We start from the raw sequence: 7,441 nt of genomic DNA on the forward strand, positions 1-7,441 counted from the left end.
GTATTGTGTTAGAGTACTCAATGACAGTGGAGCTGCCCATGCGAAGTAGGAAGAGGAGAATCTCATGAACAAAGATGTATGGTGAGGTGAGGAATGTGGGTAGCATGTGTTTGTATACTTAATTAGTTGTCCACATTGGATATGATGATTACTTGGGGGTGGTTTTATTGTTATGAGAATGGGAACATAGCACATAAAATTTAAGGAAGAAGAAAATTCATTTGAGGATTCCATGAGGAGCTTCAGGTTGCAAGTGCCTTCCAGGACTATGGAGGAATTATGGGGAGAATGGGAACTAATCTCAATACCACCCATGCCCATGGGTGCCATGTCCCCTTTCACCCCCAGTGCTCATTCTCCCCACCAAAATATTTCTACCAGTTCTCCTTCTCACATTGTTACCCTTAAGTAGATATCCCCCAAATCTTCTCAGACACTTGCCAACACTTTTCCTCCTTCATCCTTCGTGTCTCCTTCTATGCTCAGGTATCCTCAGCTCAAGGCTCCCAGGACTCCAAGGACACCATGGACTCCTTCCCTTATCTCTCCCAAGTTTTTGAGCCACATTGGGACTCCCAAGAGAAGGGTTTTGACCAATATGAAGACCTATATGGAGGAGGTTGGGCACCTCACCAAGCTCAATCCTCAAGATGTGTGGCTCCCCATCATAGACTCTAGGAATGGGAACACTTACTATGTAGCATTTCATAATATCAATGCAGGGATTGGGTTTCATGCCTTTATTCTACCAATGGATTTTACCTTCTTGGGATGGTATGCATGATGTTCTTGATTTCTCTATTTTTTTCTTTCATGTTTCAATGTTTTTTTTACAAAATTGATTTTTAGGTCCATCAAAATATGATATAATGTCATATCACATGGATGTATTTTGTAAAATAATTTGAAGTGATTTTAGATTCATATTGACCCTAATCTGTTATACTTCAAAAATGATCAAATTCCTCAGGTTAGAAATCTCAAAGTTTTCACACCCACTTGGTGTGATTAAATCATATTGATACTGCTATATCTACCTAGGTTGTAGAATGTGCCTATGTAGAATGTGTTAGTTCAAAGGAATGTAATGGATAAATACATGGGTTTCCTCTATAGAATGGGTCTCTGTCCAGTGGAGTGAAATGGATAAAAATGTGGGTTGTTGTGAGTTTGTTTCTTCTACAACCATTGTTTTCATTTGCATTTTCTTTTTTCTTTGATATTTGTATTGTGACATTCGTTGATAATTGTACTATGACTTAGAACTAATTTCTATTACTTTTACATTTAAATAGATCTATCTAAACTCCATAATTTTGTATATGTTCAAATAAATATTGTGTTTTTTAAATAATAATATTTACGATTTTGCACTGACTTGATGGAGTGAAATAGTCATTTAAGCTATTGGGATTCAAAATCATTGATATTATTACCACTTATTCAAATTTATAATGTTCCTTTAAGAGATATGAATATAGAAGTGTGTTGGTGTGGGTTTATTCCTTCTGTAACATTGTTGTGATTTGTACTTTGTTTCCCAAATTCTAGATCTATTCAAATAAATATTAAATTCCTAAAAGTGACAATTTTTATGTTTTGAATTCTTAAAGGTAACAATTTATATATTTTTTCACCCACTTGATGGGGTTAAATAGTCCTTTAGCCTATTGGGATTCAAAATCACTTATATTACTACCTCTACCTTGGTTTTAGAATGTGCCTCTCAGAGCTATGAATACAAAAGTGTGTTGTTGTGGGTTTATTCCTTCTACAACTTTTCTGTGATTTCTACTTTCTTGTCCATGAATATAAACAGGAGTTGGAGAATAATCTGTATGGGCATAACATACCTGTGGAAACTCTACACTTTATGTGTTCTTATCATGCTTCACGAAGATGTTCTCGGTAAATTCTATAAGAAATATGTGGATCTTATACAAGTTGCATTTGGTAAAAATAACAAATACATTTTGCAATTACAAGTTGCATTTGGTAAAAATAACATATACATTTTGCAATTGGAATCTTCATATCTAGCTTGATTTATTACTATGCTTAAGCTACATGTATGTTTCAGTTTGATGTCAAAATGTGGATTTCTATCTCTAATGCAGAGTCCATACAATCTTCAGTTTTAGGTATAAACATATGAGTTTATATATATTTGTTGTAGACCTAATAGCTTCAAGTATATATTAATGTTGGATATAATAATCCTATATGGAAGGAATGTATGGATGCCAATTTGTCTTTAAACATTGTAGGGGAGAGGCTTGGTGTATGGTTGACTCTGTTTCCAACTGTTTATCTATTAGTCGAGATGGCAACTTCGCTGATACTTATTGGTGGAGAGAGAATGAAGTTGTTTTTCCAAATATCTTGTGGCCCAACTTGTGGATCCAATCCACTTACTACAATGGAATGATATTTGGTTTTTGTGTCCGCTTACTACAGTTGAATGATATTTGGTTTTTGTATCCCCTTCTTGTTATTTTTTCCTAGCTACCTAATCTTAACTCCATTTCAAGATTGTACCTTATAGTTGTTATAATGATAATTACCTAATACACTTGGGCATATCTTATGAAAACCTAAATTCCAAGATGGATACTACAACAACATAATTATTGCTTTGACTTCAACGGTCATGCTGTTTCTCTAGAAATACACGTATTGTGCTTTTGTAGCAGCCTAGACCTGTGTTTCCTTATGATTTCTTATCTTTGTCTATATTTTCTAGAGAAGGCTACATGTTGATAGTTCACCTTATCAGTGATGTTTATTTCCTATGAGATTGAATAGGAAGTTGTATCTAAGAATGCATGCTACTATGCCATCTATTCTTAAGCATGTTGACTCTATATCAATTTGGAGAGGAGAAAAGGTTTCTTATTTACATGTGGGAATGTGCGTGTTCCCCATTCCAATGGGAGGTTATTGTTCTTATGGATATTTTGTAAGTGTCAATCACTTGGCTTCTCAAACTTGTATTTGAGTAAAATCATAAATTCTCTCACTTTCTATATCTTATTGATCTAGCTTATGGAAGTAAATCTCATTATACTAATGGGAAGGGGGCACATCAAATTTAACCCCTAACCCCATGCATTGTGAAAAAAACATGCTGATAGGACATTTTCCAAGTGTCATAATATTCATTGGAAAAACTATTCCAACGTGTGATGTTCTATTATACCGTCTTCTTGCCTTTGATACTTTTTCCTACGCCTACAAGATTTTATGATTATGATCAACGCTATTGCAAAACATTGTAATATGTTTCATTCATAAATATTTGACAATTTTCACCTATATAAATACTGAAGAATTTGTCTTTTTCATTGCTGCTATACTTGTCAAAATGGTAGGTCAAAGGAGATGTTCCCTAGAATCTTCTGAACTTTATTGAATAATCTCCTCTCTATTTCCATCCTTACCTTTATCTTCAGTTTCTTCTCTCACAACATCTGCATTTCGAATTTTTGTTTTTACATCATTACCTGCTTGATTGGTTGCATTAGATGAATAATTCTTTGGCAGAATTTCAATATTAGTAGAAGAAGTTCCAACAATCTTAAATCTCTCAACAACAACATCAAGGTGCTCCTTCCATGTTGGATCTTCCAATTTGAACTCCACCTATGAGCATTCAAAAAGCATGTTTCCCCAAAATAAATGGATCTGAGATCTCATTATAGTAGCTTGTTATCTTGCTTCGGCAGTGGATTATTCTATCTCCTCAATATAATATCCATCAACCCCAACCAGTTTCCCTTTTTCTTTTTAGGATATCATCCTTCTTGGTTGCAGAAGGATCTTTTAACTCATTTGGTGCTACTCTTCTACCTTCTCCAACATTTGAGTTGTAGTCTGCATATTCTCCTTTGAACTATTGAATACTGGATAGTTTTTGAACAATCCCATGTACCAAGATGGACCTTTCTAGACAAAGCAAGAGACCATCGAAGTTTTTCACTTTCAAAATATTGATGACCTAGTACAAGCAATCCCTCATAGAAGTGAGGTTTTATCCTCAAAGCTTCCTCATACGTTTGTCCATCTTGGGAGTATTGATCATGGACCTAGTCATATCTAGTCTGAATTTGTGCCCTAACCAGTTCCTTTCAAGGATTTTCATCCAAAGGAATCTACTTCCTAGCTACACACATATGGGCATTTGACAACGCGACCACCTCCTGGAACTTGCATGTTGTCATCTCAAAAAGGCATTGGGCTTCTTCGCTAGTCACAGTTTCTGCCAATGCCTTAGAGCATAACTCCATTCCTAGCTCATAAAGATCTAAGTGAGAATTTGGATCAATGCCTACGTGTGTGTGAAACAACTGAGAAAATTCAAATAGTTTGTCATCAATTTCAACTTATTTTCCTTCAATCTCATCCCCATTTTTGTCTTTACAAGTCTCCTCCAAGGATACCTACTTATTAGGTTGTTTTCTTGGGTCTTCTACTATGCTACTATTGATTTCTTGTGATGAACCAAAAGAATTCTACTCTGATTTCACATCCTCTTCTTGAAAGCCATCTACTAGAGGTTCCTCCTCTTCTTCATTCTAGAAAGCCATCTATTGGGGTTCCTCCTCTTCTTCAATCATTCGCTCCTGCTCAGGATTCACCTCGACCACATACAACCTCAAAGCATCGTTTGAAAAACTTTGATTAAAAATTCGTTCTTTGTTTTTCAAGCTCTCATTTGTAGTGGAGTTTGTGTTTGGGTCCCTATCCTTTTCTTCTCATCAAGCTGAGCTGCATTAGCTTTTGCTAATGTAAGCTCTTCTGTAGTTGTAATAGTCACAAGATGCCCATCCAAATCCTTGTATTTTACTAAAACTACATTGTACGAGGAGAATTTCTTCCTTAATATTTATCTCAACTCCTTAAATTTGCATTTGTATGGCATTGGACTAAGCCTTATGTCAAGGTAAAAAATAATTTCCAGTGGCCTCCATTGAATTTCTTCGTATTATTTCTTCATCGGTTGATGGGAATGTTTAACCTCGTGACCTTCAGAACCATTAGATTCCATGGATGTTACTCTGGAAGATGCCTTGGAAGATTCCAAGACCGAGATCTTTTGTAGTGAAGAAGACCCTTTGGAATACATTGGCAAAGGAGGTTGCTACAAATGGGGCCCATTGGATTGATTACTCTAGTTATCACCAGGAAACCACTCCTGTTTATTTTTTTTCTTTGGCATAGGTCTAGGAGCTAAAGAGGGCCCCATACCACCAATAGGAGTTCCTCAAACTATTGATGCCCCCACGATTGCAAGAGAAGTCCCTGAATAGACAGATACCTTGGGCCTATTTTGCAGGTCTTATTGAGCATCTTGCTTATTCCCAAGAGCAAGATGTAACCTTTTGACAAGTTCTAAGCCATCCTGGTAATTCACATCAACATGCACAAGGGCCTGCACATATTCCACGGCTAATTCTAACATGCCCATAGCCTCATATACTAGTGCCCTTCTAAAAAGAGCCTTTCTAAAATGAGGGTGCACTTCAAGAAAGAGTGTACATTCATTAACAACAATTCCATACTTAACAGGCTTCATCTACATCAGGCATGTTTCTTAGTTTCTCTGGAATATTGCACGGTCTGGGTGATTCCTATGATAAGATTGAGAGTCTTTTCATACTATTCCAAACCATCCACATACAACCTCAAAGGATCATTTGAAAAACTTTGATTATAAATTCATTCTTTGTCGTTCAAGCCCCCATTTGCAGAGGAGTATTTGTTTGAGTCCCTGTCCTTTTCTTCTCAGCAAGATGAGATGGAGCAACTTATGCCAATCTATATATCTTATGTAGTTGTAATAGTCATAAGGTCCCCATCCAAATCATTATATTTTATTAAAACTTCCTTGGATGAGGAGACCTATTTCCTCACTGTTTCTCTCGAATCGTTAAATTTGCATTTGTTTGGCATTCAACTAAGCCTTATATCATGGTAAAAAAAAAATCAATAGTGTCCATTGAATTTCTTCCTGTTCTTTCTTCATAAGTTGATGGGGATGTTTAACCTCGTGAACTTGAGAACCATTAGATTCCATGGATATTACTCTGGAAGATGCACTGGAAGATTCCGAGACCGAAGTCTTTTGTGGTGAAGAAGACCCTTTGGAATACATTGGCAAGGGAGGTTCCTACAAAGGGACCCCATTGGTTTGATTCCTCTAGTTATCACCAAGATGCCTCTCCTATTTATTTTTATTCTTTGGCATAGTTCTAGTAGGTAAACAAGGTCCCATACTACCAACAGGAGTTCCTAAAACTATTGATGCCCCCACGGCTGCAAGATAAGTCCCTGAATAGGCAGGCACCATGGGCCTATTTTGCAGGTCTTGCAGAGCATCTTGCTTGTTCCCAAGAGAAAGACGTAACATTTTTACAAGTTCACAGCCGTCCTGTTGATTCACATCAACCTAGAGAAGGGCCTGCACATCTTGAATGGCTAATTCTAGCCTACCCATAGCCTCATCTGTTAGTGCCCTTCTAAAAAAGAGCCATGCTAAAATGAGGGTGCACTTCAAGAGAGAGTGTACATTCATTAACAACACTTTCATGCTAAATAGGATTCATCTACATCAATCATGTTTCTCAGTCTCTATGGAAGACTGCATGGTTCGGGTGAATCCTACGATAAGATTGACAACCTCTTCTTATTATTCCAAAGCGTCCACAGTCTTTGTTTTGGAATCTTTTGTTGCCTTCCTCTTTGAGCTTGTGTGCCCTATTGAGGAAGACTAACAGATCAAGATCCACTTTACTTCTAGTGATGACTCCATATTTATCAGTAGTAACAACTTCCCCTGTGCCTTTCTTTTTCCACCCCCAGGCTTTCCCATGAAATATTCCGAGCAAAGAGAAATATATCTCAACCAATAATGTGAACATTCTTAGATTATATTTTCTCTTTGTACTTGATAATGCCTCAGAAAGCTTTCTTTTTGTGCCCAATAACATTTTTTCAGCCTATCCCAACTGAGCTAAATTTCACAACACTTCACAGTCTCCCAAGAAATGGATCTATATTTTCATTCCATCACTAGATACTTTTACGAACTACTATTTCCTCCACATACTAGTTTCAACTGAGCATAGATCAGTGTGTATAGTCCCAACAAAAGAGGACCTGTCGAGACTTCTAACTAGTTTCAACCATTAATTTCCCCTCTAACCTATCCACTATTGAGTGAAATCCAATATTGCCGAACTCACAAATCTTAATGCTAATGTGCATGCCATTCTAAATTAGAGATACAAACTATACATAAAAGATGCAACTCATGAAGTTTGAATTTTGGTCACGACCCATCATAAAATGAAAATGAATCAAAATCTATTGGAGCTCTATGTCATCATGAACTAAGATGTATTTCCACTGGATAATTCATACTAAAATACAATTTTTGCAG

At 36.5% G+C, this 7,441-nt stretch overlaps 1 pseudogene; it reads right to left on the reverse strand.

Moving 5' to 3' along the window:
* Nucleotides 1-3,405: 3,405 nt before the first annotated feature.
* On the reverse strand, nucleotides 3,406-6,920 carry LOC149158654 (protein CLMP1 pseudogene; annotated as a pseudogene).
* Nucleotides 6,921-7,441: the final 521 nt, after the last annotated feature.

This window comes from Pinus tabuliformis, chromosome 5_2 (genome assembly GCF_031772625.1).
Source record: "Pinus tabuliformis cultivar Carrire ecotype Pingquan chromosome 5_2, CPIR1, whole genome shotgun sequence".
NCBI classification, from domain to species: Eukaryota; Viridiplantae; Streptophyta; class Pinopsida; order Pinales; family Pinaceae; genus Pinus; species Pinus tabuliformis.